This window comes from Gopherus evgoodei, chromosome 2 (genome assembly GCF_007399415.2).
Source record: "Gopherus evgoodei ecotype Sinaloan lineage chromosome 2, rGopEvg1_v1.p, whole genome shotgun sequence".
NCBI lineage: Eukaryota > Metazoa > Chordata > Testudines > Testudinidae > Gopherus > Gopherus evgoodei.
In genome coordinates, this window is record NC_044323.1 from 297,913,229 (window position 1) to 297,925,539 (window position 12,311).

The following is a 12,311-nucleotide window of genomic DNA, read 5'->3' on the forward strand; positions in this document are numbered from 1 at the left end:
GTGCCCGCTCACTGCTGAAGGGAGAGGGCTCCCCATCACCTCCTTGGGGCTGGGGAGGGCAGCCTCCAGTACCTGCACCCTTCCCCAGCCTGGGGGTTTCAGATCATTCCCCCCTCCATCCCCAATAGCTCCAGCACCTCCCGCTCTGAGACACCCCGAGCTGCAGCAGAGCCATTTCAAGGCCAGGAGGGACCATTATAGCCTAGTGCCCTCCTGTGTGACTTGGATCAGTCTCAGCCAGCCCGTAACCCCTGGCTGAGCTAGAACAGAGCACTTGGAAAGATCCAGTCTGGGTTTACAGGCTCCACGCAGGAGTCTGGGGAGGAGCTCCAATGGCTAATCACCATTGCCAACATCTGCCCCTTGGGGTCTTGGCTCAGCTCCCAGCCCTGGAGCGTCTGCTACCTGCACCTCACTAGCCTGGTGTCTTGCCCGTTCCATGCTGCTGCCATCTGGGGAGATCCCGAGGCCAGAGGGGAACACGGATCGAGGCTGGGCTCCTGGGTAACAAGCCGGAGAACTGCCCCAGAGCAGCTTGAAGCTTTGAAAGCAGCGTGCCGGTCTCCAGACTCAGACACGCTGACCTGGGTGAGGGGTTACTCTCAGCCACAAAGGGTGGGACCCACTGTCCTCTAGCAGCTGATGCCTTGACCCCTCCCCTGCCCCATCCCAGGCCACAGCTGAGTCTGGCCCGCCCCAGCAGGGCATGGCCCAGGGTGAGGAGGGCAGAAGAGCAGCTTGGGCAACCCATGCCAATGCTGAGCAGGAGACCCGTGTTGTGCATCTAGCTCAGAGTCAGAGAGGGTCTAGCTCGGGGTGGATTTGATTTAAATCACTAGGCAGGAAGATGCGATTCAATCATGGATTTCTACATAAAAGCACATTCTTGTTGGTGGTTATAACCGTCATATGTGTTCTTCCCAATTCAGAGATAGAGGAGACCCAGACTGGGTCTCTTTTACGCCTGCTGCCAGGATAGGTTTTCCCTTCTAGTGAGAGAATGGTCTGGTAGATCTCAAATCAACCACGCCTACACTCAGAAAGACCTCAAGACTTCTGAAATATGCTGCTCAAAGAGTTTTACTTTTGTTTCTACTGCCCGTCCCTCCCTTCTCACATTTATCTCCAGATTTCTTCTCCCTGTCCAGATCTATTCCACTCCCAACAATCTTCTAGTCACTGACTTTTGAAACTTTGCACTTTTAGAGAGGGGTGAGGGATTGACTCTGTACACAAACTTGGAGAGGGACCACAGGGTTGAGGTCTGTTATTTCTCACCTCTATATATTAATTTAAAAACATTTTTGCCGTGACACTTGTTAAGAGCGTGAGTGAGTCAGGGCCCCACACCCCTCTTCCTGGGATTCCCCGGGACTCTCAGCCAGCCAGTAAAACGGAAGGTTTATTGGACAGTAGGAACGCAGTCTAAAACAGAGTTGTAGGTACAGCCAGGACCCCTCGGTCAAGTCCTTCTGGGGGGGCAGGGAACTTAGACTCCAGCTTGGGGTTCCCTATGCTGCACCCACCCAGCCCCAAACTGCCAAATCAAAACTCCCCCAGCAGCTCTCTCCCCCTCCCCCAGCTCCTCCTCTTTGTTCAGTCTCCCAGGCAGAAAGTGTCACCTCTCCCAACACCCCTCCTGGCTCAGTTAGCTTCCTTCAAGGGAACTCCCCTGCAACATTCCCAGGTCAAATCTGCCCCACTCCCTGCCCCACCACAATAAGCATGTTACCGCTGGAGACAAATCCACAGTGTGAGAACTGCAAAACTAAGCATCTCTGATGGTATCTTCTAGACTGAGCCCCATTGGGTAGATAGAAAGATTAACTTAAATAATCTATACAGAAGCCCCTGGAACCCCACAAGATTGGGTCCCTAATCCATAAACTATTGGAACTCATTTACAAAACTTTTCTTAAACATGACATGAATATATTGTCTCATACTATAGAATTAGAATTTATAATCCCTATACATGGCTACCTCTCTGAAACCCGATTCCATGAGGAGATATTTTTGAGCTATAATGTATCTTAATTAAAACTATCTTTAGATAGGTTTTTTCCTCAAAAAGCATTTTATCAAAAAAAATCTGATAAAAAAAGTCGTTGATTTTTATCCACCTTGGCCTAGCAGACAGAGCACTGGGCTGGGACCTGATGCAGCTCCTGGCTCAGCTGGACTCTGCCTGCCTCTGGGCCTCAGTCATAAGAATGGCCGTACCGGGTCAGACCAAAGGTCCCTCTAGCCCAGTATCTGTCTACCAACAGTGGCCAATGCCAGGTGCCCCAGAGGGAGTGAAGCTAACAGGCAATGATCAAGTGATCTCTCTGCTGCCATCCATCTCCACCCTCTGATGAACAGAGGCTAGGGACACCATTCTTTATCCTTCCTGGCTAATAGCCATTTATGGACTTAGCCACCATGAATTTATCCAGTTCTCTTTTAAACATTGTTATAGTCCCAGCCTTCACAACCTCCTCAGGTAAGGAATTCCACAAGTTGACTGTGCGCTGTGTGAAGAAGAACTTCCTTTTATTTGTTTTAAACCTGCTGCCTATTAATTTCATTTGGTGACCCCTAGTTCTTGTATTATGGGAATAAGTAAATAACTTTTCCTTATCCACTTTCTCCACATCACTCATGATTTTATAGACCTCTATCATATCCCCCCTTAGTCTCCTCTTTTCCAAGCTGAAGAGGCCTAGCCTCTTTAATCTTTCTTCACATGGGACCCTCTCCAAACCCCTAATCATTTTAGTTGCCCTTTTCTGAACCTTTTCTAGTGCTAGTATATCTTTTCTGAGGTGAGGAGACCACATCTGTACACAGTATTCGAGATGTGGGCGTACCATGGATTTATATAAGGGCAATAATATATTCTCAGCCTTATTCTCTATCCCCTTTAATGATTCCTAACATCCTGTTTGCTTTTTTGACTGCCTCTGCACGCTGCGTGGATATCTTCAGAGAACTATCCACGATGACGCCAAGATCTTTTTCCTGACTCGTTGTAGCTAAATTAGCCCCCATCATATTGTATGTATAGTTGGGGTTATTTTTTCCAATGTGCATCACTTTACATTTATCCACATTCAATTTCATTTGCCATTTTGTTGCCCAATCACTTAGTTTTGTGAGATCTTTTTGAAGTTCTTCACAATCTGCTTTGGTCTTAACTATCTTGAGTCACATGGTGCTAACGCCTCCCTGCCTCGCAGGGGTGTGGGAAGTGTGGTTCAGGGCTTGTCTACATCAGAAAGTTGCAGCGCTGGTGAGGGAGTTACAGCGCTGCAACTTAGGAGGTGTACACATCTGCAGGGCACCACCAGCGCTGCAACTCCCTGTTTGCAGCGCTGGCCGTACTCCCGTTTTGTCTCGGGTGTAGAGGATCCAGCGCTGGTGATCCAGCGCTGGTAATCAAGTATAGACACTTACCAGCGCTTTTCTTGACCTCCGTGGAATAAGCAGGTATCCCAGCATACCTGAGGAAGCCTCTGGTAATCAAGCTGGTCTCCTTCCCCGGCTTGCTCTCGCGTTCCCCGACCCCCGAGCAAGCAGGTCTCCTTCCCTGCGGTTTGCAGGGTGGTTCGGGGAACGCGAGAGCAAACCGCGGCGAAGCTGGTCTCCTTTCCCGGTTTGCTCTCTCGTTCCCGGAACCCCGAGCAAGCAGGTCTCCTTCCCTGCGGTTTGCAGGGTGGTTCGGGGAACGCGAGAGCAAACCGCGGTGAAGCTGGTCTCCTTTCCCGGTTTGCTCTCTCGTTCCCCGAACCCCCGAGCAAGCAGGTCTCCTTCCCTGCGGTTTGCAGGGGGGTTCGAGGAACGCGAGAGCAAACCGCGGCGAAGCTGGTCTCCTTCCTCGGTTTGCTCTCGCATTCCCCGAACCCCCCTTGAAGCCGCCCAACAGCGCTGCAGTGTGGCCACATCTAACACCACTTGCAGCGCTGGTTGCTGTAAGTGTGGCCACTCTGCAGCGCTGGCCCTATACAGCTGTACTAATACAGCTGTAACAACCAGCGCTGCAAAATTTTAGATGTAGACATGGCCTCAGATCCCACAGGGAGGGGGCAAAGGGGGAGCACTAAAAAAGGCAGGCAGCCCTCGGAAGCAAGAGCTCGTGCCCTGGCCATGTCTGTGCAGCCACCTGGCTCCATTTCCCCAGCCCACATTCTGCACTACTTCCTCTGTCATTTGGTTCACATCCCTTCACAGCACGCAGCCCCCTGAGTCTCTCTGCAGCTCAGCCCTGGGCTCCAGTTCTCAGGGCTGAATCTACCCCAGAAAAACTCCAGGCACAGCCAGGAAGCAGGTGCACAAGGGGAGGGGAGGGCGGCAGGTGAGCTTAGATGCCAACAGAGCCTCTGGAATCCCTGCACTGGACTGCAGCAAAGTGAGAAATGCTGCTGCTCGAAGCATGTTGGGTGCCTTGTTGCTGCTGTGACAGAAGCAGCTTGTCAGAGCCCCAGGAAATGCTCTGCAGAGCAGGGACTGAGATGCCAAGTGTGACCTCTGCCAGGACCTGCTCTGTGAGCCAGAGACCTGCACCAAACAGCTTGAATGCAAATACTAGCGAGCTACAGGCAGAGCGAATGCCCCAAGGGGGATGGAAAAACAGGCACCAGGACAAAGAGCTGCAGCAAGAGAATCTGTGCACACAAAACCCAGCTTCCTGTCAGCAAATCTGTGCAGCCCCCCTCAGAGCCCACAGCAGCGAGCACCAGCCCTGGTGCCCAGTGCAGTCTGGGAACAGAACTGGCAACCAGCAAAGGGGACTAGCAGGTAGATGGAGTCCAGAGCCCAGAACAGCCTGCTGGGTCTAATCATAGTAACAGCCACACTGGGTCAGACCAAAGGTCCATCTAGCCCAGGATCCTGTCTTCTGACAGTGGCCAATGCCAGGTGCCCCAGAGGGAGTGAACAGAACAAGAATCAGCAAGTGATCCATCCCCTGTCACCCATTCCCAGCTTCTGGCAAACAGAGGCTAGGGACACCATCCCTGCCCATCCGGGCTAACAGCCATTGAGGGACCTGTCCTCCAAGAACTTACCTAGTTGTTTTTTTTTGAACCCCCGTTATAGTCTTGGCCTTCAAAACATCCTCTGGCAAAGAGTTCTACAGGTTGACTGTGCGTTGTGTGAAGAAATACTTTCTTTTGCTTGTTTTAAACCTGCTGCCTATTCATTTCATTGGATGACTTCTAGTTCTTGTGTTATGAGTAAATAACTCTTATTTACTTTCTCCACCCTAGTCATGATTTTATAGACCTCTATCATATCCCCCCTTAGTCGTCTCTTTTCCAAGCTGAAAAGTCCGACTTATTAATCTCTCCCCATACTGAAGCTGTTCCACACCCCTGCTCATTTTTGTTGCCCTTTTCTGAACTTTTTCCAACTCCAATGTACCTTTTTGAGATGGAGCAACCATATCTGCACGCAGTAATCAGGATGTGGGCGTACCATGGATTTATATATTTTCTTTCATATTATCTATCCCTTTCCTAATGATTCCCAACGTTCTCTCCGCATAGTAGCCCTGGTTAGCACCACCCAGCGCTTTCTGCACCAGTTTAGGAGAAGAACTAGCTCAGCTCTGCAACTCAGGCTAAGGCAGAACCTGGGTGCAGCTGAGCTCCACCTTGCCAGGCTGGCTGCCCTGATGGGCTAAAGAAGTTACCTGCCCACATACGACGAGCAGAGAGAGCCCCCCCCCCCCAAAGCTATTTTCACCTGCCTACAACCCCTCAGCCTGGTAGTAGCTGGCACATAGCAGGGCCTGGTGACAGTGCGGCTGCAGCAGGGCTGGGATAACCTTGCTGGACATTCAGCTAGCAGCATAAGCCAGAGCCTGGAGGGCAGGCTCTGATCCAGAAGGAACACTGTCTAATCTGGCGTGGGGTCAGCCGGAGGAGACAGTACCTGGGCCAGTGGTGCCACTGGAACCAATCCCCAGGGCTCAGTTGAGACTATTTACATTTAAGACCAAAAGAGAAGAGCTCCAAACACCTGGACCCTCTCAGGCAGCCACCTGAGGCAGAGTGCCCAGCCAGCACTATCGCCGGCCTCTGGCCTGCGGCCCCAATCAGCCTTCACCTGGGCTGGTGACACTGCCTCCTGCTTCGCGGCACTCGCACAGCAGCTCCGGGGCTTTAGGTGAGAGGCTCTCAGAGATGGATTGAGGGGCTGTGAGGAACTGGGAACGTTCTTAATGTTTCCTCTGAAGATGGTGTTGGTGCCTCAGTGTCCCCATGGCAGTTCTTAAGTATCTGGCAGAGCAAAGGGCCAGTGCCCCTAAATGCCTGGCACTCTGTCTCCTAGCAACTGATGGCCTGGGCCCCTCCCCTGCAAAGGTGCCAGCTGAAGGTGTTGGAGACAAAGGGGTCAGGTGACCTCCTGGCCCCGGGAAAGGGGCTGAGCAGAGAGGAGGGGCTGGGGGGGGTGGTTAGTCTGGAGCTGGCTGGGGGCGAGGAGTGAGGGCAGATGTGGGGGTCTGGCTCACTGCCCCCCAGAATGGACCCAGCCGAGGGGTCTGGTTCTCTGTACCTACAAGCTCTGGTTTAGACCCTGTTCCTGTCATCGAATAAACCTCTGTGTTACTGGCTGGCTGAGAGTCACGTCTGACTGCAAAGTGGGGTGCAGGACCCTGTGGCTTCCTCAGGACCCCGCTGGGGCGGGCTCACTGTGGGAAGCGCACAGAGGGGCAGAGGATGCTGAATGCTCCAAGGAGAGACCCAGGAGGTGAAGCCGTGGGAGCTTCTTGCCCTGAACAAGTCTGCTCCAAGGCAGAGGAGGCTCCCCAAAGTCCTGACTGGCTTGGTGGGGAGCAGTTCCAGAGCATCGCTCGGGGACTCCGTGACAGGGGCATCAGCAGAGCTGGGGGAAGGAGCCAGGGGGGCTGCAGGTCAGGATCAAGGGGCACTGGCAGAATGGGCATGGAGGAAGCTTGCAAACAGCCCCCACCTACTCTGAGCTCTCAAAGCAGTGCTGGCCACGTGCTTTCACAAGGACCTATTGAATATTCAAACAAAGACCTCCAGAGAGGTCAGACCCTTCCCCACACCCAACAGCAGGCAGATGTTGGCTGCAGCTTTAACACCAATATCTGGAGCTGCTGCCTGCTTGGTCTGTGCCTCCAGCAAAACAAACCCTTCTCTAGCTGCACTGCCCGGGCAGGGAGCCCAGTGCTCTCCATGGCCTCAGCCAGCGCAGCCTCCTCCCCTTAGTTTCACCTGCTTCTCTCCTGAGGCCTCTCTGAGTGGCACATGCTGATAGGATCCTGCCCTCGCTGCCAGACTGTAATTAAGAGGAATTGAATCAGCTTTTATCGCTCCGCTGAGAGCCAATGCCTCTTAGGAGCTGCCAGTCTGTGGGCACAGAACATCGGTGCTCATTATGTGAAGGCTGTGCTCATGTGCAGAAGTGCCTGCAAAAGGGCTGAGCTGCTGCAGTTCCACTACAGCCGGTCAGCAAGAGCTGCATGCGGCCTGTAGCAGCTCCCCTGCTCTGACACCATCAACGAGTCCTCCACGGGACGCTAAATGCCATAGCAAGCAGCCAGTGCCCTCACCCTGCCGCATCCGATGGGCTCCCGGCACTGCCCACAGGCATCGCTATAGCCCACAAGGCGGCTGACTAGAGAGGTCATTTTTGAGAGGAAGGAAGCAGGGCCTCTCACGCACACAGCTGCTCTGCTGCCAGCCCCAACCGATTTACTTACCCTTTCCCCAGTTCACACAGGCCTACGTGCAACACATGGGACACCCAGCAAGGCCTGGGAGCCACCCCTTGCCACTGCCCCCTTAACATGCAAGTGCTGCCCAGGGAGCCTGCAGGGCCCGGTGCACCAGGCTCTGGGTGAAATGGAGGAGCTGGGGCCCAGGATGGGGCAGCGGCAGCCAGCCCCCTTCATGGGACTGAGCAGGGCTCGCAGAGGGCATTGTGAGATGGCAGCATTGCACACATAGGCTCCTCAGGGCAGGGACTGGGGAACACAAGCTCAGGGCTGCGCCAAACACAACAGCCCTCACACACTAGTAACACACAAACGCACCCCCAGGACTCTCGCTGGGCTATGCACTCAGGGCACCAGCACCCTGCAGACACTCCCACTTCATCACAGCCCCACCCCCCAATGCCCCCACCCTGAGACCGGCACAGCTGCCCACTGCCACTGCCCAGCCTAGGGTGACCAGATGTCCCGATTTTACAAAGACAGTCCTATTACCCCCCACCCCATCCTGATTTTTCACACTTGCTGTCTGGTCACCCTACCCCAAGCCCACACCTGCAGCTAGCCCATAGGGCACCCCCCACATACTCCCAGCACAGAGCACCCAGCCCCTACCCACAAGGCACCCACACGGCACAGAGCACCCAGCCCCCTCCCGACAGGGCAACCCCCACATATACCTGGCACAGAGCACCCAGCTCCCCCCACTCACAGGGCACCCCTACACCTCTAGCACACAGCACACAGCCCCCCTCAACAGGGCAGCAACCCCCCCGGAACAGAGCACCCAGCCCCTCCCCCCACAGGGCAACCTCCCAGCACAGAGCACCCAGCCCCTCCCCCCACAGGGCACCCCCCAGCACAGAGCACCCAGCCCCTCCCCGCACAGGGCACCCCCCAGCACAGAGCACCCAGCCCCTCCCCCCACAGGGCAGCCCCCCGGCACAGAGCACCCAGCCCCTCCCCCCACAGGGCAGACCCCCGGCACAGAGCACCCAGCCCCTCCCCCCACAGGGCAACCTCCCGGCACAGAGCACCCAGCCCCTCCTACAGGGCGCACACACACACACCTGGCACAGAGCACCCACCCCCTCCCAACAAGGCAACTCCCCACATATCCCTGGCACATAGCACCCAGCTCCCCCCACCCACAGGGCACCCCCCCAGCACAGAGCACCCAGCCCCTCCCCCCACAGGGCACCCCCCCAGCACAGAGCACCCAGCCCCTCCCCCCACAGGGCACCCCCCAGCACAGAGCACCCAGCCCCTCCCCCCACAGGGCAACCTCCCAGCACAGAGCACCCAGCCCCTCCCCCCACAGGGCAACCTCCCAGCACAGAGCACCCAGCCCCTCCCCCCACAGGGCACCCTCCCAGCACAGAGCACCCAGCCCCTCCCCCCACAGGGCACCCCCCAGCACAGAGCACCCAGCCCCTCCTACAGGGCAACCTCCCAGCACAGAGCACCCAGCCCCTCCCCCCACAGGGCAACCTCCCAGCACAGAGCACCCAGCCCCTCCCCCCACAGGGCAACCTCCCAGCACAGAGCACCCAGCCCCTCCCCCCACAGGGCACACACACACACACACACACACACCTGGCACAGAGCACCCACCCCTCCCAACAAGGCAACTCCCCACATATCCCTGGCACATAGCACCCAGCTCCCCCCACCCACAGGGCACCCCCCACACCCCTGGCCCACAGCACCCAGCCCCCCCTCCCCCGACAGGGCAGCCCCCCTGCACAGAGCACCCAGACCTCTCCTGACAAGGGAACCCCCCACATATCCCTGGCACAGAGCACCCAGCTCCTCCCACCCGCAGATCACCCCCCTCACCCCTGGCACACAGCAACCAACCCCCCCAGACAGGGCACCCCCCCTGCACAGAGCACCCAGCCCCCCCAGACAGGGCAACCCCCCGGCACAGAGCACCCAGCCCCCCCCGACAGGGCACCCCCCCAGCACAGAGCACCCAGCCCCCCCCCGACAGGGCACCCCCCAGCACAGAGCACCCAGACCTCTCCTGACAAGGGAACCCCCCACATATCCCTGGCACAGAGCACCCAGCTCCTCCCACCCGCAGATCACCCCCCTCACCCCTGACACACAGCAACCAACCCCCCCAGACAGGGCACCCCCCCTGCACAGAGCACCCAGCCCCCCCAGACAGGGCAACCCCCCGGCACAGAGCACCCAGCCCCCCCAGACAGGGCAGCCCCCCTGCACAGAGCACCCAGCCCCCCCCCGACAGGGCACCCCCCAGCACAGAGCACCCAGACCTCTCCTGACAAGGGAACCCCCCACATATCCCTGGCACAGAGCACCCAGCTCCTCCCACCCGCAGATCACCCCCCTCACCCCTGGCACACAGCAACCAACCCCCCCAGACAGGGCACCCCCCCTGCACAGAGCACCCAGCCCCCCCAGACAGGGCAACCCCCCGGCACAGAGCACCCAGCCCCCCCAGACAGGGCAGCCCCCCTGCACAGAGCACCCAGCCCCCCCCCGACAGGGCACCCCCCAGCACAGAGCACCCAGACCTCTCCTGACAAGGGAACCCCCCACATATCCCTGGCACAGAGCACCCAGCTCCTCCCACCCGCAGATCACCCCCCCTCACCCCTGGCACACAGCAACCAACCCCCCCAGACAGGGCACCCCCCCTGCACAGAGCACCCAGCCTCCCCAGACAGGGCAACCCCCCGGCACAGAGCACCCAGCCCCCCCAGACAGGGCAGCCCCCCTGCACAGAGCACCCAGCCCCCCCCCCGACAGGGCACCCCCCAGCACAGAGCACCCAGACCTCTCCTGACAAGGGAACCCCCCACATATCCCTGGCACAGAGCACCCAGCTCCTCCCACCCGCAGATCACCCCCCTCACCCCTGGCACACAGCAACCAACCCCCCCAGACAGGGCACCCCCCCTGCACAGAGCACCCAGCCCCCCCAGACAGGGCAACCCCCCGGCACAGAGCACCCAGCCCCCCCAGACAGGGCAGCCCCCCTGCACAGAGCACCCAGCCCCCCCCCGACAGGGCCCCCCCCAGCACAGAGCACCCAGACCTCTCCTGACAAGGGAACCCCCCACATATCCCTGGCACAGAGCACCCAGCTCCTCCCACCCGCAGATCACCCCCCTCACCCCTGGCACACAGCAACCAACCCCCCCAGACAGGGCACCCCCCCTGCACAGAGCACCCAGCCCCCCCAGCCCGACACTCACCGCACAGGACCCGCACCTGCTCCGAATGCTGCGGCTGGGCTGCGGCAGGGGCGGGGATAAGGGGAGTGGGCGGGGCCTGACCGCTTCGCCCCGCCCCTGGCCACGCCCCCTCGGGCCCCGGAAGCTTCGTGCGGCCCCGCCCGCAGGGGAGGGGCAGCGGGGCAGGCCCGAGCCGGGGGAGGGGGGGCAATACCTGGAGGGTGGCTGTACCTAGGGGGGTGAGACCTGGGGGCAGGGGGAGGGAGGCTGTACCCGGGGGAGCAGGGGCTGTACCCAGGGGGGTGAGACCTGGGGGCTGGGGGTGGAGGCCTGTACCTGGGGCAGCAGGGGCTGTACCCAGGGGGGTGAGACCTGGGGGCTGGGGGGGTGGAGGCCTGTACCTGGGGCAGCAGGGGCTGTACCCAGGGGGGTGAGACCTGGGGGCTGGGGGTGGAGGCTGTACCTGGGGGAGCAGGGGCTGTACCCAGGGGAGTGAGACCTGGGGGCAGGGGGAGGGAGGCTGTACCTGGGGGAGCAGGGGCTGTACCCAGGGGGGTAAGACCTGGGGGCTGGGGGGGGAGGCTGTACCTGGGGGAGCAGGGGCTGTACCCAGGGGGGTGAGACCTGGGGGCAGGGGCCACACCCTGGGGGGCAGGGGTAGGGAGGCTATACCTGGGGGAGCAGGGGCTGTACCCAGGGGGGTGAGACCTGGGGGCAGGGGCCACACCCTGGGGGGCAGGGGGAGGGAGGCCTGTACCTGAAGGAGCAGGGGCTGTACCCAAAGGGGTGAGACCTGGGGGCAGGGGCCACACCCTGGAGGGCAGGGGGAGGGAGGCTGTACCTGGGGGAGCAGAGGCTGTACCCAGGGGGGTGATACTCGGGGGCAGGAGCCGTACCCCGAGGGAAGGCCTGTGCCGGGGTGGCTGTGCTCCGCAGGTCAGAGGGAGGGGGTGATACCTGGGAGAAGGAGGCTGTACCTAGGGGGGTGATACCTGGGGGGGCAGAGGGAGGGGGCAATACCTAGGGACAGGTGCCATAGCCAGAGGAGCAGGAGGAGGGTGGTGATACCTGGGGGAGCAGGGGCTATACTCGGGAGCGATACCTGGGGGTGGGCAGGGAAGGGGCAATTTATAAGAACATAAGAACGGCCGTACCGGGTCAGACCAAAGGTCCATCCAGCCCAGTATCTGTCTACCAACAGTGGCCAATGCCAGGTGCCCCAGAGGGAGTGAAGCTAACAGACAATGATCAAGTGATCTCTCTGCTGCCATCCATCTCCACCCTCTGATGAACAGATGCTAGGGACACCATTCTTTACCCTTCCTGGCTAATAGCCATTTATGGACTTAGCCACCATGAATTTATCCAGTTCCCTTTTA

At 58.8% G+C, this 12,311-nt stretch overlaps 1 protein-coding gene across 2 annotated transcripts in view; it reads right to left on the reverse strand.

The window, feature by feature from the left end:
• GRINA (glutamate ionotropic receptor NMDA type subunit associated protein 1) overlaps positions 1–11,009 on the reverse strand; it is a 29,329-nt gene extending 18,320 nt beyond the window's left edge. For both annotated transcript variants that reach the window (XM_030554094.1, XM_030554091.1), the window contains exon 1: positions 10,954–11,009. The gene's annotated coding sequence lies outside the window, so the exon portion shown is untranslated. The remainder of the gene's footprint in view (positions 1–10,953) is intronic.
• Positions 11,010–12,311: the final 1,302 nt, after the last annotated feature.